This window comes from Narcine bancroftii, chromosome 2, assembly GCF_036971445.1.
Source record: "Narcine bancroftii isolate sNarBan1 chromosome 2, sNarBan1.hap1, whole genome shotgun sequence".
Classification (NCBI taxonomy): Eukaryota; Metazoa; Chordata; class Chondrichthyes; order Torpediniformes; family Narcinidae; genus Narcine; species Narcine bancroftii.
Genome location: NC_091470.1, coordinates 288667005 through 288690823, shown reverse-complemented (window position 1 = coordinate 288690823; position 23819 = coordinate 288667005). Strand labels below are relative to the sequence as shown.

Below are 23819 nucleotides of genomic sequence, written 5' to 3'. Positions count from 1 at the left end.
GGGTCGAAGGGGTGCGAATGGGATGGAAGCATCGTGACACTTTTGAATCCGTGGCGTCTCCGCAAGTTTCGGGTTTGCAAACGTTATCCCACGCCACTAGTAAGTAGGGACACTCGCCGGACGCCGTAGTTCGTCTTCAAAGAAGAACTTCAAGGAAGAGATGAGATGGAGAGTTAAGGTTTCACTTTGCAACACCCTATTTGTGAGGGTTATGGGCGTGATGAGCACATTAGGAACAAAGAGGAGGGTGTAGCAGTGGTGGGGGGGGGGGGGGGGAGACTGGAAATGATGGGTGAGGGTGCAGATGCAGGAATCAAGAGAACTGGGGATCAGCATAGACAGGTGACTGGTCAGATGAAGAGTTTACCTCTGTAGGACTTTGAGAAAAGCAAATCATTACTTTCAGGAGAAGGGCTGTGTCAGCATCAATAAAAAGTAAGTGCAGATGCTAGAAATTGGAAATAAAAAAACAGAAAATGCTGGTAACACTCAGCAGGTCATTCATTTGTTTTCTCTTTCCCCCAGTTTTGATTGAAGAATCACGGACCTGACACCTTCTCTGCTTCTTGATCAACAGACACTGCTGAGTGTTTTCTGTATTCTCTCTTCTTAGGTCCATGTGCAAATTCCTGCACTGTTTTCCTGTAGAGTCAGCAAATTAATTTAGTTTTACAGGTTTGCATGTCACGTGTTCTGATTTGAGGTGATGTGACAACCGTTGAGGGTTAAGAATAAGCAAGAGTTAGAATCAAAAGATGATTATAAATTGACCAAAGAGCAGTTTGAAGCTTGCCTCCATTTCCCCAAGTTATTGCACTCCGTCCTTCAAGAGAAGAATATGATACCCATGGTACAAAATAGAATTCAGAATTCCAGTAATGTTGTTGGAAGCCCTTCAGAGGCCGTGGCTCGGCAGATATTGCGGTTGCAAATCGAGAGGCCTCAGTGGACAATTCTGATTTTTTTTAAAATCTTGTTCATTTGCTGTACGTGCACTGACCCTATGTTCAGGAGCCCAGAGAAGGAACTGATGATTTGTAAATGGAGAGATGAATTGTTAAGTATTATTAAAGGATTATGGAGCAATCAGTAATCACTGAATTTTTTAAAATCCTTGGATCAAAAGCAATAGCAGAAAAAGGAAGAGAGCAGGTATTGATAAAGAACCAAAGCAACACCAAATAACAACAAATCAGCATTTTAATTTTAAAATTTGAATTTGGAGATAGAGCATGGTTACAGACCCAGTCCACGAGCCTGTGCCACCCAAATATACCCCTGTGATCAACCTAAACATCTTAGAACATGGGAGGAAACCGCAGCACCCGGAAGTCATAGGGAGAATGTACAAACTCACTTACAGACAGTGGCAGATTGGAACCTGGATCTCTGGCACTGCAGAAGTGTTGCACTTAGCCACTATGCTAAACTTTGCAACTAATAAGAAAATAGATTCTGATAAATTTCATCCATGAATGGGAACAGTCATTAGAATAAAACTGGACATGAAAATCCTTGCCACCATGGAGGTGAATATACCACAGGCGTGACAAAGAATGATCTATTGATGTCAGGCAAGTTTATTGATTATTTTACTTTGATATTAAAACTAATCTGGAAACGAATGAATTAAAGAAACTGAACTGCATCAGTCAAAGAAATTTTATGTGGAAGATGACAATTTTTAATCTAAAAGCAAATGAAAAGTAAAATACTGAAGCAAAACAGGCTGGAGACAGCAGATCAAGCAGGTTAGTATCAGTTGAGAATGAACCCGAATGTTTGGTCAATAATCCTATTAATCAATTCTGGTTATCAGATAAAATGGATAATCGATAGGAAATAATCGTTAGTGGTTGGTGATTTTTGGTGCTATCGTTCACTGAGTTGAGAAATGAGATAGAATTTTGCTGTTAAGAAAATCACGCATGGATTTGTACAATGCACTTGTTTTGAATGACATCAGAACAGCATTGGGCAAATTATAGAAAGTAAAATAATTTTTAAAAATTACTTTGAAAAGAATTTATGATTGGGAAAAAAAAGTTTTTAATAAGTTCAATTTGGGAACAACAGTTATTGGGTGAGTGAAAAAACCTCCAAAAGCTAGCAGATTTCCCTGAACTACCCTAACTACAAACTACTCTGGGACCACAAAAAGACCTGTATGCACTGTTGAAACATCACTTTTTTTGTACTAACTAACTAAATATTGATTTATCTATCCTTTATTATCTCTTTCTGTCTCATGAGCCGTTATGATCATTTATTTTATACTATTGTTGGTGTATTTTGCATTCCTGTGTGACTAAGTGAGAAATTTGGAGCTCTGTACATTATACTCAGTATATAACAAACTTATAGCATCTAAACACAGAATTTGGAGTGAACCACGCCTAAAGATTGTAATTCTGGTCATTGCAAGCAATGCAGAAAAAGGCATCTGAATTGATTCCAATGTTAGGATTTTTAAATTAGAAATAAAGGTAGAATGAATGTCTACACCCCACATGTCAAACTCAGGCCCGCGGGCCAAATTTGGCCCGTGATCTAATATTTGGCCCGCAAGATCATATCAAATATGTATTAGAGCTGGCCCGCTGGCCGCCGCGCCAGTATAGTGCATGCACAGCTAATACTGCTATAGTGCATGCACAGCTAATACTGCTAATGCTTTGCAAATGCATTGGCGCCGGCCCGTCAGCCCGCTAATCGCCCCCACCTCCTCTCTTTACTTTCATTAGCATCTACGACCTGTCGCCCAACTCACACGTAATAAACCCCTTACGAAAAATGGCCAAACGAAAGACAGAAAACAGGACCTTTCAACACAGGTGGGAGGCAGACTATATGTTCATCATTTTAAAAGACAAACCTGTTTGTCGTTGAAGCAAGTTGTTATTTTTTTGACTTGGCTTGTGAAAAAAAAACATTTAAAAGGAGCTTAAAGGCTATAGAGAAATATTATTTATTGAATATTTTATTTCTCCTTTGTAGATGCTTCTTCTGGAAAGAGTTTAACCAAAACTATTATTAAACATTTATTTTAATAAGAAAAAGTTTATTACATATGTTGAAAGAAGAGAAAACATGCAGATGTGGTTGAAAATTTTCAATAAATATTTAGTTTGGCCCACGACTTAGTCCAAGTTTTTAATTTTGGCCCTCTGTGAATTTGAGTTTGACACCCCTGGTCCACACTGAGAGGTGTATGTACACACACGTTCTGAAGTTTCCATTTTTGTAGTTTTCTATGGTTTTTTTGAATAAGAAAATTATCGGAGGAAAGTGCATTGTGAGTAGAAAGAGAAATGGAATTCTCTATCTTGGTTGTAATATTTATGCATTATTTAACACACAAAACATGTCATTACCAGAGAGAGAAAAGTTGAATGTCAGCAGTATCTGGGGCACAGGCAGAAAGTTGCAGAGAATCATCAATTGATCATGTAATATAGAGTCTGTTGACACGGCTGAATGAAATAAATTAATCCTCTGAATGTTATTAAGAATTTCTGCTCTGTGATATGTCACTGAAAAGTATTAAGAGTGCCTAGTTACTGTTCTGGTCTTTTTGTGTGCAATCTCATTAAATTTTCCTGGTCGAAAGTATGGTGACCCATAACAATTGGCACATTTCCACTGGAACTTGTAGGAATGGGGATGGTTAAAAACACATGGGAAGCACTCACTTGACAGGTTTCTTCTAAAAAAAAATTCTAAAATTGTCTGTGCATTAAAATTTGTTTAATATCCTATATAAGTGAGAATTGCTGTTCATGATGTCATAACATATGCCAAGCTGGAGACCACTAAATCTAGTGGTCTCATATGGAGAGAGAAGTGTGCAAAATGCCTTTTGAAAAGTGGCCATACAAAAACTGAGAGAGGAAAAAATAATTCACCTCATGTCTGTCTTAAATGGATGAATACTTGATTTAAAATGCACAAGAGGCAATCAAAATCCAACATGTTAGGACCCCTTTAGATCTTGGATGTTTTAATGAAGTCCTCATTTTATACTTATAAACTTCGATGGGTACGTTTATTTAAAACAAAACTTCAAATTCCACAATCTGGAAAGAAAAACAGAAAATGCTAGAAATACTTAACAGGTAACATCTGAAGTTTTGACAAAGGATCCTGGATGTGAATCTTTCTCTTTCTCTTTCCACAGATACTGGCTGACCGGAGGAGTCACGTGATGGAGTAGTGGCCGGACGGTGAACTCCAGCCCTCTCCAGAAAAGTCGAGAAAAACAAGAGAAAATACAAAGGCACAGAAATACAAGTTAAAGAAAAGTGAGTATAAAGGTGGAAAGAAGATGGAGACAAAAGGAGAAAAATCAAAATCAACGGAAAGAAGAGAGGAAGAGAAGACAACGGAGGAAAAAGGTGAAGGCCTTACCTGTCCGAAGAGGTCCGCTGTGGAGAGAGGAGCCCACTACCTCAGGTCGGTAGAAAAAGAACTACAACAATGGCTCATAGAGCCGAGTAAAAGTGCGCAACCATGCGCGATGCGCATGAAAAAAAACACACCGACGGGAGGGGGGACCAGCTGGGGAGTCGATCTCCACAGCCGGCAACGACAGCTGCAGAACACCTGCAGCAAGAAGAGACCACAGAAGATAATGGAAACAAGAAAGAAGAGGAGGAAAGGGCATCAAAGAAACAACAGATGGCCAACCCAGAGGAAGAAGAAGAGGAAGAATACAGTGAAATAGATAAAGGGAAAGGCAAGGTAAAGGATATACTTGCTCTTGTTAGAGGATACATGGAGTCATTTAAAGAATGGCAAACACAGGAATTCAATGATTTAAGAAGAATAAACAACACAGAAAAGAAAAGAAATAAAATGGATATGACCTTAACAGAAATGGGGAAAAAAATGGACAAGATGGAAGAACGGGCAATAGCAGCAGAAATGGAGGTAGAAGACTTAAAAAAGAAATTGGAGGAATCTAATAAAAAAACTAAAGAGACACAAGAATTACTAGCCCAAAAAATAGATATAATGGAAAATTATAACACAGATACTGGCTGACCTGCTGAATGTTTCCAGCATTTACTGTTTTTATTTCAATAGATGTAATCCATTCTGCCCAACCCTTCCTCGTCAAGCATACTCCATTCCATGCTATTAAACAATGCTATCTAAAAATTGCTTAAACTCCAAGGGACTGCCTAACAGGAAGAAGATTGATCAAATGCATCTCCTTTGTATTGATCAACTGTTTACTTCTTCATATTCATGTTTATTGTCGTATCACCTTAACCTTTTTTAGATGCTACCTATATCTACAATTTATTCCTGTTTTATCATTACAGGTAGAGGCCCTTGTTTTCTGCCCTCATCAGAATAGCATGTCGCAGAGCGAAAGAGCCCAGAAAAATGAAACAGTAAGATTCAGGAGGGAAAAGTGTATAAGAAGGAGAATAAGGACCATACTGCTGCTCACAAGTCGTTCACTATGCTCCTTTGTGAGCAGATTCTTGCTGTCAGTGGACACAGAGGTGCTACTAATATGTGGCTTTTAGAGCAAGGGATGTTACATGTGAACAACAATATTGTGCAGGAAAATACTACCTACTTGACCAGAGATAAGGTGGATGTGAGCATTTCTCTTGCAGGAATAAGGATCTGCCCACCTCACCCAGACACCGCAGAAAATATGCAGCAGAAGGAGCTCCCCATGGATAAAAGAACCACGGCAGCTGTTGGGAAACAAGGTATTTATTGTCATAAACATCTTCTCATGATCCACATACATTTAGGGAGTGCCAACCCTCTCTGTAATGAGAAGTCTGGTTTATTCAGTAGAGCCCCATGATTAGGCAAGAAGAGGCAGTGACTGGCTGCATTTGTGAGAAGCCAGAAATGCTGGCAAATATCAGTATCCAAGATGCTGCTGTCATTCTGCAACTACACCAGCTCTGTGACCTTGCTGATAGTTGAGTGAACAACAAACCAAGAAATCAGACAGATGTCAGAGGCAACAACTTGAAATAATCCAACCTTTCAAGAACTTGAAAATTACCAAAACTCACTTCCATAGGGAAGTATGACCATCAAGGTGATCACTAATACTTCTGTATCTCCTTCCCAATAATCCTAAACACCTTAAGCCACCTGCAATACCTTGACAGTGCTGCCAAGATGTGTTCTAACAGATGAACCTATTGAAAAGGCACCCAAGTGCAGTAACGGATTCTCTGACATTTTTAAAGTACTCAAAACTTATGAGAGAACAATGAGAAATCTGGAGTCAACTCTATCACTGACCTTTGACCTCTCCTTTTGTCATCAGCACATACCTGCAGATTCTGAGTAAATAAAGAACACAGCGCCTTGTGCTCCTAGATTTACAGAGACTAATCCTGGAGAGTTATCAACTGGAGCTTTGATCAATTTTTGTCCACGTTAGATGAAATAAATCATGATTGATATCCAAGTAGAAGCGACTACATCGGGAGCATGAAATGCAGTGGATGAGGTTCAAGGAAGTGCACATGAAACTTTGCCTCACATAGAAGGGCTGTTTAGGCCCCTGAATGGTGGTGAGCAACTTTTTCATTGTGGTTTCCTTCATGGTTGCAGAGTGAAATACCATGGAGAGGTAGAGGAGGAGGGAAGAGCAGATGAGGGAGTTATTCCTGTAGAAGGTGAAAGAGGTGGGAAGGGTTAGATGTACCTAGTCTAATTGCAGCTGATAAAAATGATGGGGTGATGGACTCTGGTGGGGTGAAAGGAGAGGACCAGAGGAACCCTTCCCCTGTTCTGTTTGGAGGGAAGGAGTAAGAACAGAACTCCAAAGAATGAAGGAAATGTGGAAGATTGCTTTATTGAAAACTGTAGAGAGGAAACTGCATTTCTTGAAAAAGGACACAAAATGTCCTGGAATGGAAGGCCTCATCTTGAGAGTAAATCAGCAGAGGTGGATAAACTGAGAAAAAGGGAAGGCATCCTTACAAGACACCAGGTGAGAGGAGATGTAATCAAGGAGGGTGTGGGAGATGTTTATAGTAAATATCAGTGCATAGTTTGTCTCCTGAGAGGGAGATGGAGAGTTCCAGAAAGGGTGAAAAGTGTCAGAAATGATCCAGAGTTCCATCTTTCTACTCAATCCTTATGCTACCATGATTGTCTTCTCATGTCAGATTTCAATTCTTGGCAGTTGTTTTCTTCTAATTGTCCACTCCACCCTGTGTGGTTCATCTTCCTCCATCTGACCTTTTTGCTTTTCTTACCTCTCTCTCACTTTCTCCGGCATCTGTTAGCCTTCTGCTTCTCTCCGTCATGCTCTGCTTCTCCCTGCTTCACCATTCTCACATGGGCTCTTGTCCTGCTCCTCCCACCTTGCTCTCTTTGACTCTTCTTCTTCTGTGTCCCCAGTTTTGATGAGGGGCTCAAGGCTGAAACGCAAGTATTTTTTTTCTTCTACTGATGTTGCTCAACCCACTAAGTACTTCCAGTATATTCTGTTTAATGAGCACAGCAATATGAATTAACATTTGGAAGTACTGTGACCAATATCACATCAGGTACCATTTTATGGATTTATCCCCTGTACAAATAAGCTTTAGGCCTGACAGCACATTTAAAAAAAAACCCAGTGCTTTGTGATATAATTCCTATATACATATTTCTAACAATGTGCACCCTGAAGAACTGCACAGAAACTGCAAGTTAACACCTGCTTTGCCTGCACAAGTCATGATGTCTTAATACTATCACAGATTACATGATTCTACATGTTTGCTCTGTTAGAGTTAAATATGAAAAAAACAGTATTAAACTTGTTTTTCATTTTTTGTGATACAAGCACTGATGACAATGCTGGATAATTGTTTTTAGGCTTGATGATGAGCTGCCGTCTTGATCAATGGAAATTGTGGAAGTTACTTGAAAATACAACACTTCCTTCATTACTCCTAGATCATAATCCTGGATGCTGGGCATGTTTACTGAAGAATCTGAACTATAACAATAATTATGGCATTATATTTCCAAGTCGTCCAAGTATTTCCCTTGGAGGCAAACCTGCATGTATTGACATACATATGCTCCTGCTGTTCTTATTCTTATGACAATGAGTTTGAGAGGTGCTGCTAAAGATGCCTTGACACATAACTTTAGTACATTCTGTGGGAGGTACACACAACCACAATATGCAAGTAGTGGAAGGATCAAATGTTTGGAATGATGGATGGGGTGCCAATCATAAATGCTGCTTTGTTCTAGATTGTCAAGCTTCTTCAAGTATTGTTAGAGTTGATAGCTCTTTCCTCCAGGAAAGAGAGTATTCCATTACACTCCAAACTTCTGCCATCTGAATGTTTGAAAGGCAAGATGAAATCAGGATGTGGATTTTTCACCTTTGGATAACCAGCTTCAGATCTGCTATTCAGGCCACTGTGATTAGGCTCTTTTAATTTTTTTTATGGTCAGTGATCATCCTCAGGACATTTGTGTTGAGGTTCATCACTAATTGCTATTGACAGAAATTTGCATAAGAAATTATGATTAGCCTGGAACTACTCGGACATATTCTAAAATTATTACCAATCTTTCCCTTGTTCCTACAAAAGGGTAGTAGGAGGGAACATGCATCAGAAAATAAAAAGGGAAGCTGACATTTTCTGCACACTGTATCATTTAAGTTGCCATCATCAATGATTCTCAAGGGGTGTCATGTGATGAGGTAGAATCAGGAAGCAGAAACCCCACCCTCCTGACAATTTGATTCAAAAGTTATTTAAATTAAGTTTTAAAAGTCTAATGTGAAAAAAATTCTTTAATGTTTCAAGAATGTCACCAAGGAACAATTTTAAAAAGTTGCTGGAACCTCTGGAGTCCAGCAAACAAAAGAAGATTGAGAACAGAGGCCTCTTGCGCAATGGAAGCCTGGGCTGGAGTTCGATTCCACCCCCTGAGTGAGTGGTTTCATCCATTGGGGCAGCCAGAGGCACTGGAATTGATATAGAAGAGCCTTCAATGGCAACCAGCATAACTGGTGTCGTCACCAGCTGGGGTAAGATGACTCGGATGAGGAAGAAGAACAAGAAATAACAGAAACAGACAGTGATAGAGATGACACTGAATAACAAGAAGTACCTACTAAAGGTAAATCATCAACAGAATTTTTTTAAAAAGGGAAGAGTACACTTGATCTAATGAAAGAATTGAAGAACACAAACATGAAAAACCACCATTGTAAAAGATTTGAAACTTTCTAGGGGAAAATGGTTGAAAGAATCAAGACTAGAAGTGGAAGATGTAAAGGAAAGAATGGGAAAAGTAGAGATGGATATAGACGCTTGGGCTGTCAAGAAAGATAAAATGTAATATCAATCAGAATCATTAAAAGATTGTGGCGGTCTGCAATTGCAGAGATCAGGCCGACACATCATGTGGCAGCAGACATGGATAGAGATCGCGAAAGCAACTCACAGGACAATGAACCGGCGGGGATAGAAGCTGGGGCAGCATCAGACCAACAGCCCTAAAATGGCGTTGGTCAAGCTGCCCTGCTAACTCAGCAGAAACAGGCTGGGGAAGAAGGGCATTCGTATGCATGGATGTTCCCGGCCGCTATTGTTATTCATATGGATGACTCAGTCAATCAGCAAAAATGGCAGGAACTTGAGCAATATAAAAGCAACCTTTCCAGCCCTATTAAAGAGAGTGAGCTTAACCTGCCACACTGTGTGTGTTTCTTTGTAGCAGTTGGACACAAGATGACAATAAAATAGAAGAATTTTTGTCTCAAATAAATTTACCAAAATTAAATACAGAAGATCAGAGAGTAGTGACCACTCCATTTACTCAAAAGGAGGTTAAAAAAGCATTGGGTTCATTACACCATAATAAGTCTCTGGGAAAAAATGGCTTTCCCCCTGAATTTTATAAAGGATTGAAAGATTTATTAATTCCTCCAATTATGGAAGTATTAGAACAGGTGGGAGAGATTAAGACAGCAATAATAACAGTGATTCCAAAAAAAGGAAAGATCCTTTGAAACCATTATCGTATCAACCTATTTCATTGTTAAATGGAGGTTATAAAATATATAAAATGTTAGCAAATGGAATAGTGAAATATTTACCTAAATTAACTAGATTTGTAGAAAAAAGGAAATTAACAGATAATGTAACAAAGTTAATGAGTATAATGCATTTAGCACAGTTTAGAGGAACCTAGTGTAGTAATTACTTTAGATGCTGAAAAAGTGTTTGATAGACATGGATTTTTTATTTAAAGTCTTAAAATTTTGAATAGCAGCCACATTTATAAATTGGTTCAGAGGTCCATATAACAAGTGAAAGTGGTAACAAATGGACAAATATCAGAATCTTTTTTATTGACTAGATCAAAAAGACAAGGATGTCCATTGTCACCTTCATTATTTATTTTAGCAATAGAGCCTTTGGCAGAATTAATTAAGACTCGATAATGATATTAAATATTTTAAAGTAGACAGGAAAGAGCATAAGATTAATTTATTTGCAGATGATCTTCTGATGTATTTGACTGAACCAGAAAGGTCATTAAGTAAATTAAAAGAATATGGTGTAGTATCAGGCTATAAAATAAATTGTGATATGTCCTGGGTAAACTTGTACCTCTCACTTTGTTCATTTTAGATTGGTCACCGTGTTTGAGCTACCAAAAGAAAATAGACTCACACGCCGAGAGCACTTCAGTTTATTCAAATCTTTATTACAAATTCTAAAGCTGATATCAAACTACAATATGCAAGCCCTTCCCAATTATACTCATCAATGCCTGGACTGGTCCCAACTGCCGAAGCGAGGCAACGACCGCACACTTGTAGTAGGTTGTCGGGGTGCCGGTAGCAGCTTCTCCACCTCCCTCGACCGGGACGTTAGCTGGACTCTAGAAGTTCTTCTTCTTGCTGAGAGATGTTGCCACCTCTCGGAGAGTCTCAAACTTCAGCAGTGGGATGATGGCTTATATTACCCAAAAACTGCTTACCCAAGCACCTATTCCCTGCACAAAAAGAAAGATAAGCGAGCAAGTTAGCATGCCTAGGCTTCTATTGAATAACACAACTTTCAGCTTATCACTTTGAATACAATGGTTTATTTTGCATCAAGGTTAGGTCTCTGCCTGAAAGACTGTGACCCAAAACAAGCAGGAAGATTAAATGTTCTTGGTACACAGATGTCTTTTTGTTAGATAACTGCATTTCTGGGCCCCATGGTGGAATTTAGCTTATGTCTGCTGAGTCTCAAGGAGGTTACTGATTCTCAGCGTTGCAGGACCAAAAACATGGTTTAAATCCTCCAATACATGATATAAGTGAAATAATGCCTATAGCAAGGGTGGATTATGAGCAATGTAAAAGAGAAAGTTAGTTTAAATGGCAGAGAGATGCAATTAAATATTTAGATATAATTGACAATAATTTAAATAATTCAAATTGAATTGTATACCTTTGCTTAAGAAAGTAGACGATGATTTACAAAAATGGAAGGAACTACCTATAACATTAATAGGAAGGATTAATTGTATAAAAATGAATACATTTCCTTGAGTACAATATTTATTTCAAATGCTACCTATATTTATATCATCAATTTTATTTTCAAGAACTAAACAAGTCTGCAAGGACATTTATTTGGAACAAAAAAATGGCAGAGTTGCATTAGAAAAATTAACATGGAAATTTGAATTAGGATGATGACAATTACCATTTTTTTTAAAATTTGTTCTAGAACAGCACAATTGAGGTTTCTCTCTACTTTTTTTCAAAAGGGAGAGAAGCCAGCATGGATTTATATAGAAATGAATAAAATAGGAGAAGATAAGTCAGAGAATTTTATATATAAATGGAATAAGTTCTTTATTGGAGATAGAGATATTCCTTTGTAAAAACATCTTTTTAAAATATGGAGAAAAATACATTTAGAAATGGGAATAAGAAATTTTCAGATACCAGGAATGATACTGAATCAGAATTAACTTTTTCCTTTTACAATAAATAATACATTTTTTGATATTTGGTTTAACAAAGGAATTAAGACAGTAAAACATTGTTTTCAAGGTTCAACTTTAATGACATTTGAGCAATTGAAAAGTAAGTATGGATTATCAGTTAAAGGCATATTTAAGAGAAAATTTAGGTCCAGATTTGATTTTACCTGAACAAAGTTATTTGGAACAATTAATCACAGATATAAATATTTTAAAAGTTTATTTCAATCGTATATACAATTTTGAAAAAAGGAATGTATAAACCAGGAGTTCATGATTCAAGACAAAGATGGGAGAAAGATTTAAAAATAAATATTCAAGAGAAAACTTGGTTAGAACTTAGAGTAACACAATTAATGTCCAGTATAAAATGGTACAATATAATTTTTTTTACATCAACTATATCTTACTCCACAGAAATTAAATGGATTATATTCTAATTTTTCTGATATATAGTTTAGATGCAATAAAGAAATTGGTACTTTTCTACATTCTATGTGGGAATGTTCAAAATTAAGGCCCTTTTGGCTAGAATTGGGTTTATTTTTGGAAAGAGTTATAAAAGTTAAGTTTCTTCAAGATCCAAATATTTTTTTATTTGCAAATATTTTTGACACAATTGAAATTGAAATTGAAATTAAACAAATACCAAAAAGAATTTGTTAAATTAGCCTTAGCAGTGGCTATAAAATGTGAGGCAGTAACTTGGAAATCAGATGTGTATTTGGGAATGGGTAGATGGCATACTGAAATAGGTAGTTGTATACCACTTGAAAAGATTACATATAATTTGCGTATTAAATTTGAAAATTTTCAAAAGTTTAGGGAATCATATTTACAAACTTTAGGTATTAAGTTGTAACCACCCAACCTGAATCTCCTGACTTCTAAAAATTAAGATGTGTTAGACTTTATTTGATAGTTTTAGTAAGTTTTTATAAATATTATCCATATGTTTTCCCTTTTCTTTCTTTTTTCCTTTATTGGGTTGTTGGGGGAGGATGAAAGGGGGAATTATTTTCAATCACTATTAATTTTTAATATTTTTGAATAACAAATTTATGTATTTTTTTAATGTATATGTGACATTAAATAAAATTTTCCCAAAAAAAGTGGAAGATAAAATGTGGGAAAAGATGGATGCATTGGGAAATGTTATTTGTAGGAACAACATTAAAATTGTTGGACTTAAGGAAGGCACTGAAGGTCAAGATCCTATTTGTTTTTTTTCCAAGAATTAATGCCTAAAGTCCTGGGAGAGAATAAAGCTGGACCGAATATTGAAATTGAAAGGGCACCAAGAGCCCTTGTACCATGATCAGCATCAGACCAAAAGCCACATTCTATATTGATCATGTTCTTAAGACATAAGGATAGAGAAAAGATATTGAATGTAGCAGTGGAAGGAACAAAAGAAAGAGGTGGTCCGCTTGAGTTTTAAAGAAGAGCATTGTTTTATCTGGATATGTGTGGCATTACTGAAACGAAAATGAGAATTTAATCTGGTTAAAAGCTCACTCTGGCAGAAAGGGAATAGATTAGTGTTGCACCATACAGCAGTTTTAAAGATTATTTTTTGCCAAATAATGACTTTTTTTTCAGGCTACAGAACAATTTGTAGAAACATTGCTGAATATTAGACCACAAGGATGTTTAAAGATAATGCTATGTGTTTTTCCTATTCTTTTTATATTCAGACACAACTCTTGTATATAAACAATGATTAATTGTTTAATCTATAGAAATCTATTGTACCATGTGTCTTTCTTTGGCTTGGCTTCGCGGACGAAGATTTATGGAGGGGGTAAAAAGTCCACGTCAGCTGCAGGCTCGTTTGTGGCTGACAAGTCCGATGCGGGACAGGCAGACACGGTTGCAGCGGTTGCAGGGGAAAATTGGTTGGTTGGGGTTGGGTGTTGGGTTTTTCCTCCTTTGCCTTTTGTCAGTGAGGTGGGCTCTGCGGTCTTCTTCAAAGGAGGTTGCTGCCCGCCAAACTGAGGTGCCAAGATGCACGGTTTGAGGCGTTATCAGCCCACTGGCGGTGGTCAATGTGGCAGGCACCAAGAGATTTCTTTAGGCAGTCCTTGTACCTTTTCTTTGGTGCACCTCTGTCACGGTGGCCAGTGGAGAGCTCGCCATATAACACGATCTTGGGAAGGCAATGGTCCTCCATTCTGGAGACGTGACCCATCCAGCGCAGCTGGATCTTCAGCAGCGTGGACTCGATGCTGTCGACCTCTGCCATCTCGAGTACTTCGATGTTAGGGATGAAAGCGCTCCAATGGATGTTGAGGATGGAGCGGAGACAATGCTGGTGAAAGCGTTCTAGGAGCCGTAGGTGGTGCCGGTAGAGGACCCATGATTCGGAGCCGAACAGGAGTGTGGGTATGACAACGGCTCTGTATACGCTTATCTTTGTGAGGTTTTTCAGTTGGTTGTTTTTCCAGACTCTTTTGTGTAGTCTTCCAAAGGTGCTATTTGCCTTGGCGAGTCTGTTGTCTATCTCATTGTCGATCCTTGCATCTGATGAAATGGTGCAGCCGAGATAGGTAAACTGGTTGACCGTTTTGAGTTTTGTGTGCCCGATGGAGATGTGGGGGGGCTGGTAGTCATGGTGTGGAGCTGGCTGATGGAGGACCTCAGTTTTCTTCAGGCTGACTTCCAGGCCAAACATTTTGGCAGATTCCGCAAAGCAGGACATCAAGCGCTGAAGAGCTGGCTCTGAATGGGCAACTAAAGCGGAATCGTCTGCAAAGAGTAGTTCACGGACAAGTTTCTCTTGTGTCTTGGTGTGAGCTTGCAGGCGCCTCAGATTGAAGAGACTGCCATCCGTGCGGTACCGGATGTAAACAGCGTCTTCATTGTTGGGGTCTTTCATGGCTTGGTTCAGCATCATGCTGAAGAAGATTGAAAAGAGGGTTGGTGCCAGAACACAGCCTTGCTTCACGCCATTGTTAATGGAGAAGGGTTCAGAGAGCTCATTGCTGTATCTGACCCGACCTTGTTGGTTTTCGTGCAGTTGGATAATCATGTTGAGGAACTTTGGGGGACATCCGATGCGCTCTAGTATTTGCCAAAGCCCTTTCCTGCTCACGGTGTCGAAGGCTTTGGTGAGGTCAACAAAGGTGATGTAGAGTCCTTTGTTTTGTTCTCTGCACTTTTCTTGGAGCTGTCTGAGGGCAAAGACCATGTCAGTAGTTCCTCTGTTTGCGCGAAAGCCGCACTGTGATTCTGGGAGAATATTCTCGGCGACACTAGGTATTATTCTATTTAGTAGAATCCTAGCGAAGATTTTGCCTGCAATGGAGAGCAACGTGATTCCCCTGTAGTTTGAGCAGTCTGATTTCTCGCCTTTGTTTTTGTACAGGGTGATGATGGTGGCATCACGAAGATCCTGAGGCAGTTTTCCTTGGTCCCAACAAAGCTTGAAAAACTCATGCAGTTTGGCATGCAGAGTTTTGCCGCCAGCCTTCCAGACCTCTGGGGGGATTCCATCCATACCTGCTGCTTTGCCACTTTTCAGTTGTTCGATTGCCTTATATGTCTCATCCAGGGTGAGAACCTCATCCAGCTCTAGCCTTAGGGGCTGTTGAGGGAGCTGGAGCAGGGCGGAATCTTGGACTGAGCGGTTGGCACTGAAAAGAGATTGGAAGTGTTCTGACCATCGGTTGAGGATGGAGATCTTGTCGCCGAGGAGGACTCTGCCGTCTGAGCTGCGCAGCGGGCTTTGGACTTGGGGTGAGGGGATGTACACAGCCTTTAGAGCCTCGTAGAAACCCCTGAAGTCGCCAATGTTGGATATTATATTAACAATGCTAGAGGTGGGGGGGGGGGGGGTTATTAATTTTGATGTGTGCTAGGTGATACTTGATTTAACTATATTCTTTTTCTTTCTTTTCTCCTTGGACTGCTGGAAGATGTCTGCCCCATCACAGAGGATAAAGATTGAGCAACTTATTGGAGGAGACACAAGGGGAGAGGTGAAGGAGGAACATGTAGACATTGTGAAATACCTCTGTAGAGATGAATAACACTGTGAAATACAGAAGTTTTGGGCTAAATGGGTTGGTGAAGAGAAAGCGAGCGTTGTCATATATTAAAATAAGCAAGTAGATTGGGCCTTCCAAGAGGAAACTCATTCAACTGAGAAATAACATACAAAATTTAAAAGCGATTGGGTAATTTAAAAGCAAGAGGAGTGGCAACTTTGATGCACAATAATCTTCCAGTTAGAGTACAAGATGTGGTAATAGATCCTGCAAGTAGGTATGTTAAGGTGCACTGTCAAATATATTCAGAATCCTGGACCCTTATGAAAGTATATGTGCCAAATGTTGATGATGAGAATTTATTCAAGAAATGTTTCTTAATTTAGCAAATGGTTATGAAAATATTTTAGTAGGAGGAGATTTCAGTTTTTGTCTGGATCCAGTTTTAGATAGATCAACAAGAGCAGTAATGAGGACAAAAGCAGTGAAAGGTACTTTGGTATTGAAGAGAGAGGTAAATTTAGTGGACGCCTGGAGAAGAATTCATCCAAGAGAAAGAGATTATTTTTATTCAAATAGACATGATTTGTATTCCAGGAATTATTTATTTTTATTATCATCTCATTTACAAGGTAGGATTATAGAAGGTGAATATGAAGCAAGAATTTTATCAGATCACTCACATTTGATACTGACATTTGTAATGTAAGATAAAGAAAAATTGGTTTATAGTTGGCATTCTAACTCATTGTTGAGGAGATCAGATTTTTGTGATTTTTTTTAGAAGACAAATTCAGATATTCCGTAAGACCAATTGCAATTCAACTGCCAATAAATTTACTAAATGGGGTGCTTTGAAATCATATTTAAAAGGACAAATTTTGTTATATTTCTGATTAAAAAAGGAATATACAAAAGAGGTGGAAAATTGGAAAAAGAAATAACTAACTTTGAAAAAGACCTGCAAATGAAGGGGTCTGAAGAAAAGCATAGACAATTTATTAATGAAAAAAATTGAATATAATTATAGAATACAATGGAAAAGTGATAACAAGAACCAAACAGAAGTATTATGAATTGGGTGAAAAACCCATAAAGTCCTTTCTTGGCAGTTAAAAGCAGAACAAGTCTCAAGAATGATTAATGTGCTCAAAAAACACATAAGAATGTGACAAGTTGTAAACCACAAGAAATTAATGAGACTTTTAGACAATTTTACTCTAAATTATATCAATCAGAATCTCAAGGAGATGTTAACAAAATAGAAGAATTCTTAGCACAAATAAGACTTTGAAGATTAAATTTGGAAGAACAGATAGAACTAAATGTTCCTTTTATTCATTAAAAAGTAACTTATCTTTGGGAGAAGATGCTTTCCCTCCTGAATTTTATAAAGAATTTAAAGAGTTGTTGATTCCTCTTTTTATGGAAGTGTTAGATCAGGCATCTAAAGTACATACTCTCCCGGAAACATTTTCAATGACAATTATTACTGTGATACCAAAGAAAAATAGGGATTTGTTGAAACCGCCATCTTATACACCTATTTCATTATTAAATTCAGATTATTAGATCATTGCCAAAGCCTTGGCAAAGAGAATGGCAAAATCTTTGCCAAAATTGATAAATATGAATCAAACAGGCTTTATGAAAAAGCAACAATCTGCTGATAATGTAATTAGTATAATTCATTTGGCACAAATGAGGGGTGATCTGAGTGTTGCTGTGGCATTAGATACATTTGATAGACTGGAGTGGGATTTTTATTTAAATTGCTGGAAAAATTTGGACTAGGTCAAATTTTTATCAATTGGATCAAAGCATTATACAATCAACCAAAGCTAAAGTGCTAATGGACAAATCTCTACATCTTTTCAGTTGTTCAGATCTAGTAGACAAGGATATCTGCTATCTCCAGCTCTATTCATTTTAGCTTTAGAACTTCTTGTATAATAATACGGACATTAAGGGATCTATGGCTAACCAGGAGGAATATAAAATTTATTTATTTGCTGATGATGTATTGATATATTTGACAGAACCAGCAAACTCATTACAGAAATTATACTCAAAACTGGAAGATTATGGGAAAGTTTAGGGTTATAAAATAAATTGTGTTATAGTGTTCTGTGTTGTGCATTGGCCTATGTGGTGTGTGAGTTTATGTTAAAAAGTGACAGTTTGCCTTAGAGAGCCAAGGTGAAGGTGGACTGCTGAGAGAGTGGGAGACGGACTGGGCATGTGCAGAAAATAATCTAAAAATTTCTGGACTTGGATGACAAACCACCACTGGGGGGTGCTGTGGAGTGGAAGAAGGCCCAAAACATGAGTCATGGTCTGGAGGACAGTTTAGAATGTTGGGATTTCAAAAAGGATGAACATTCCAAAGGCAGCCAGAAGGATCTGGACCAAGCCAGTTGTTCCTCTCTCTGCAATCAACACAAGAAGACAACTTCGAATTTTGTGCTCTCTCTCTCTCTCAAAGATCTTTTGGCTTCAGTTTACCAAACAAACTGAATTGTGTTTATGATCTTTGCTTCAGTTGAGATTGAAGTTTTGTAAGTCTTGTTTTTTTTGTGTTTGTTTTGTGTCTAAGTTTCTCTGTGGGTTGGTTGGAAATATAACTTAGACTTTAATTACATATGTTATATTTAGGCTGGGGAATTAATTAGTTTTACACTTATAGAAATTTGCATTGTAACCAATGGGCATTGTTATAAAAGGGGGGATTTTGAATTAAAATTTGAAGGTGAATTTTTGTTAATAAAGTAATTGTTCATCTTTACCCCTGTGTGATATGCCTTCTTTGTGGTTGCTGGTTTGATCTTGTAACAATTGGGGTAAGAATGAAATTATGCCTTTTACAGGAGGAGACTTTACTCAGTGTCAAAGAGATCCCCCATTTAAACAGCTGGTAAATGGGATAAAATACTTAGGAATAAGTATGCATAATAACTTAAAAAATTTATACAATACAAATTGAATTACTTACCTTTACTCAAAGATTAAAGAAGATTTAAACAGATGGACAGTCTTACCCATAACACTAGTGGGAAGAGTCAATTATATTAAAATGAATATATTTCCAAGAGTACAATATCTTTTCCAATCACTGCCCATATCATTATCTAAGAGGTTCTTTCAGGAGTTGAATAGATATGTCAGAAAATTTCTTTGGAAAGGTAAGATGGCAAGGGTGTCTAGAAAAATTAACTTGGAAGTATGAACTGAGAGGCTTACATCTCCCTAATTTTAAAAATTATCAAGAAGATCAAATGAGATTTCTTACTTTCTTTTTTAATCAAGGAGATAATAGAATTGCATAAAATTGCATGTGAAATTACTAACTGGTGAGAGAGCCCCGTTTACTAAAAATCAATATTGAAAAATAAAATAAATTGTGATATTGGAATGGGGGGAGGGTGGGGTGGAGACTTATTTCCCAAAACTCCCCTGACTAATAGTAGGCTTATACCTTGTACAATGGGCAGTCAAATATTTGAAATTTGGTCTTGTAAAGAAATCAGATATATTGAAGATTGTTATGAGAGGGGACAATTGATGTTATTTGAACAATTAAAAAACAAGTTTGGAATTCTTAACAACACAATCTTCTGCTCTTTTCAAATAAGAGCATATCTATGGAATAAATTGAGCCCAGCAATGTTTTTACAAAATTGTACTGATGTGGAAACTCTGATTTGAAAGGGAAATACAAATAAATTTACTTCAGCAATGTATCACTTACTTCAAATGGGAACCCCCAAATAGGGGGTTCAGAAATCCAGGCAGAGATGGGAATCAGATGTAAATATAAGAATGAGGATAAAGCTAAATATACAAAAGCAAGCTGAAACTTATCTAATCCCAAGCCTTTCAAAGGTTGCAAACTACCCAATAAAAATACTGTTGGATCTAAAACTATTTTAATCTTATACAGATATTCTAAAAACGATTGAATTTTCTTCCAAAATGATTGTATGTATACATGACCAAACGGCATGAAAAAAAGTTCCAACCGTATCACCACATCTAAAACACAAGTCTGATTCATGAAAACCATACTTTTTAAATTTTTCAGGTGTTAAATATAATTGATGTAAAAAATTATAGTTAATCATTGCTTAATGGGCATTTATCAATCTCATTACACTATCATAACAGATATCTAACCAATCATCTTCTGAAAAAATAAAACCAGTATCTGCTTCCCATTTACTTTTAGATCTATCCCAACCCTTTTTATCCATACCATCCTGTAATATTTGATACATAGATGAAATATAACCCTTCTCTGGTACCTTCATAAGAAAAGTCTCAAATTTAGTCATTTCAGGTAAAATCATATCTCTACCGAACATACATCTTACCAAAGATCGAATTTGATAATATAAAAAACAAAGAATTCTTATCAATACCAAAACCTTTCCTCATCTGATTAAAAGATAAAAATTTACCCTCTTTAAAACAATCTCCCAAATTTTTGACACCTTGAAATCTCCAATGCAATAAACTTTGATTATGTATTGAAAAAAGAATAAGTTGATTATTATACAATGGAGTCAAAGCCGATAATTTACCCCTAGAGCCTGTCATTTTATTTTTCTTTATCCATAACTTCATTAAATGTTTTTATATAGGCACATTATATTGTTGTAACAAATTTATATTCCATCTAAACAAAAATTGATGTATTTCAAATTCAGAAATTTTTACCATCTCAATTTTGGCCCAACTAGGAGGCCGTACCAAATCCATCAATGAACTAATAAATTTAAGTTGGGCTGCTTCATAATAATTTTGAAAATGTGGTAAACGTAATCCCCCTAACTCATATTTCCAAGTTAATTTATTCAAACCAACTCTCGAAAATTTACCTCTCCATAAAAACTCCCTAACCATTTTATTCAAATCTCAAAAAAAAAATTTATCAAGTAAATACGGAATAGATTGAAACAAATTTTATATGCGCGGAAAGATATTCATCTTAATTGTATTTATCCTTCCCATTAAATTAATAGGTAAATCTTTCCATTTAATCAAATCAGTTTTCATTTTTTTCATTAACAGAGCATAATTTAATTTATATAAAGATTGATAATTAACATTCAAAATTATACCCAAATATTTAATTCGATCCGTCCATTTCAAAGTAATAATATTCTTATAAACTGAATAATCTCCTTCATTTACCGGTAATATTTCACTCTTTTCCCAATTAACTTTATATCCAGAAATTCATCCATATTGTATTAAACACTCCTTCAAGTGCAAAAGTGACTGAGCTGGGTTTATTAAATACATCATCAGCAAATAAATTAATTTTATACTCCTCGTCTAAAACTTTCATACCTTGTATCTGTGTATTTTGTCTTATCAATTGTGCTAAAGGTTCAATCACCAACACAAACAAAGCCGGTGATAAAGGACAACCCTGACGAGTTGATCGAGATAGCTTAAAAGGTTCTGAAATCAAACCATTCGTCAAACTCTAGCTATCAGTTTACTATATAGAGCCCTAATCCAACCAATAAAAAAAGGACCAAACTTGAATTTCTCCAAAACTTTAAACAAAAAGTTCCATTCAACTCTATCAAATGTGTTTTCTGCATCTAGAGATATCACCATCGGATGATCTGAAGATTGTCGAAATCTATTAATCAAACTAATCACGCGCAAAATGCTATCTGAAGCATATCTATTCTTTATAAAACCTGTTTGATCCATATGAGTCAACTTAGGTAAAAATTTATCCAATCTATTTGCTAAAATTTTAGCTATTATTTTATAATCTACATTTAACAATGAAATTGGTCTATATGAAGATACCTTCAAAGGATCTCTATTTTTTTTGGAATTACTGTAATTAAAGCACTAGAACAAGACTTAGGTAATTCATAATGTTCTCCAACTTGATGTAATACATCCCCAAACACTGTAGATAAATCATCATTAAAAATTTTATAAAATTCAACTGAAAATCCATCATCACCAGGCATTTTACCGTTCGGCATTAAGATGATGGTTTTTTTCCTTGGTAGTTGTGGTCAGTGCCATGGAGGGTAAGGTACTTTGTTTAAATGAGTTACACCATGCATCTTTAGCTAGGTTTACATATACCTTTAGCCTTGTCCAGCTGCATTGATGTGTATCAATGTATTCACCAGCACAATGACAACAGTGAAGTATATCTGTGCAATGCCAAAGGGGTCATGGATCTGGGGACTTCTCTGCCTCACAACTGGCCAACATGCTGCTTCATATCCCCCATTACAGAGTCTGTGTGTTAGATCAATGAAGCAGGTACTTGGGGACCATTAGTGGAGACCTAAAACCTGAGAATTTGGCCAAGAGCAACTTAGGATAGGGAACTTCTGCACAGTCTGCTGCTCTTGCTGAAGCAAAATGGAAGGCACCACAGAGGAGAGGCAGAAATAAACTTAAGATTTTATAAAAGGTTATGCATATTTGTTTCAGAAAATATTATTTTGGTTTTTTTTGTTCTTTAACAAGCATAGAGATTTTTCACAATTTTCTATTGCATTCATTCTATGACAAGCATTCTTAATTTGGAGAATGAGAAGATCTGACTTTATATTTACCTCATATTGGGTAAGGTGAAGAGTGGTTGTTCCCATCAGACCATGGTGTAGGAATTATATGAAAGTTATTGCCTGCAGTAGGCTGGAAACAGAATCAATCTGGGCTTTCAGAAGGGAATTAAATAGCCTCCTTTGTGCTATCAGAATTGTATGTTGCTTTGTGTCCATTGATCAGAGAGATAGAGGAGTTGTTAAGTGGCCTTTGAATTATCAAGGGAAAAAAGGTTAAATAGGTTACTGCTGGGTAATTCCATCAGAGCCCTGGTAGAATATTGTGGTAAGAAAACTGGGTGCAATATAGCTTTCCTAGAGATTAGGACTGTGTGCATATCAGGTCCAAGATTTAGCAAATCTAATTTGATTCAATGTCTGTTGATATCTGGCATTAACTTTTGAGTCCCGAGCTTAGAGCTGTTAAAAGAAACAGAGCTTGAGGGCACCCTTTAAGTTGTACCTTTCCACCTCTCTCTTTTCTGCCTCTTTGCTCTTTCTTGGACTGTTGCAGGTCTATAATCAGAACTGAGATTCAGTTTAAGGCAATGCAGCAACCTCAAAATTGTGGAATGTGGAATGTAATATTCAAAATATATAGGCTCAGGAGAATTTTAGATCTACTAGATCATCAATCTTATACAGCGGGCATTTAAATACCAGACTTCAGTGCTCTTTTCAATTTTGTTTCCAAAGAATACCAAGTTAAATCCTTTTTAACTTTAAAATTTTAACAAATTTTAGAATGTTAAATAAAGCCTGTGCTTACTGAGATTTTTTTTCTAGTGTCGATTGAGAAAAAAATGTTCATGGTATATAAATAAATCTGAGGAATCCAGAGACCTATTGGCAATCCAAAGCCTTCATTAGAAGCATCTGACAGCATAGAAAAAGCAGCAAGTGCACTGGGATGAAGATGAGGATGAAGATGAGGATGAAGATGAGGATGAAGATGAGGATGAAGTAGGTTTGTTAAATTTTTTAAAAATTTAGACATGCTAACAGGCCATTTGGGCCCACAAGTCTGTGCCACCCAATTTACACCCCAGTATATTTTGAACAGTGGGAGAAAACCAGAGCCCCCAGAGAAAACCAACACAGACACAAGGAGAACGTACAAACTTCTTACAGACAGCACAGCACTCAAATCACGTTCCGGTCCTGATCACTGGCGCTGCAAAGGCATTGCGCTAACCACTACGCCAGCCGGGTCCTTGTGTTTTAATACCCCCCTACCCAC

General features: G+C 37.1%; 1 long non-coding RNA gene across 8 annotated transcripts; it reads left to right on the top strand.

Annotated features, from left to right (window-relative positions):
• Position 1: 1 nt before the first annotated feature.
• Positions 2-18732, top strand: LOC138755384 (uncharacterized). 8 transcript variants are annotated; one of them, XR_011352245.1, is made up of 5 exons: positions 2-178; positions 526-1574; positions 4178-4452; positions 5328-6979; positions 7855-12452. It is a non-coding gene; the product is annotated as an uncharacterized lncRNA (long non-coding RNA). The 8 variants fall into 8 exon arrangements; XR_011352244.1 differs by lacking the exon at positions 7855-12452 and adding an exon at positions 15915-18732 and having other exon boundaries at positions 4178-6979; XR_011352238.1 differs by having other exon boundaries at positions 4178-6979.
• The last annotated feature ends 5087 nt before the right edge of the window (positions 18733-23819 follow it).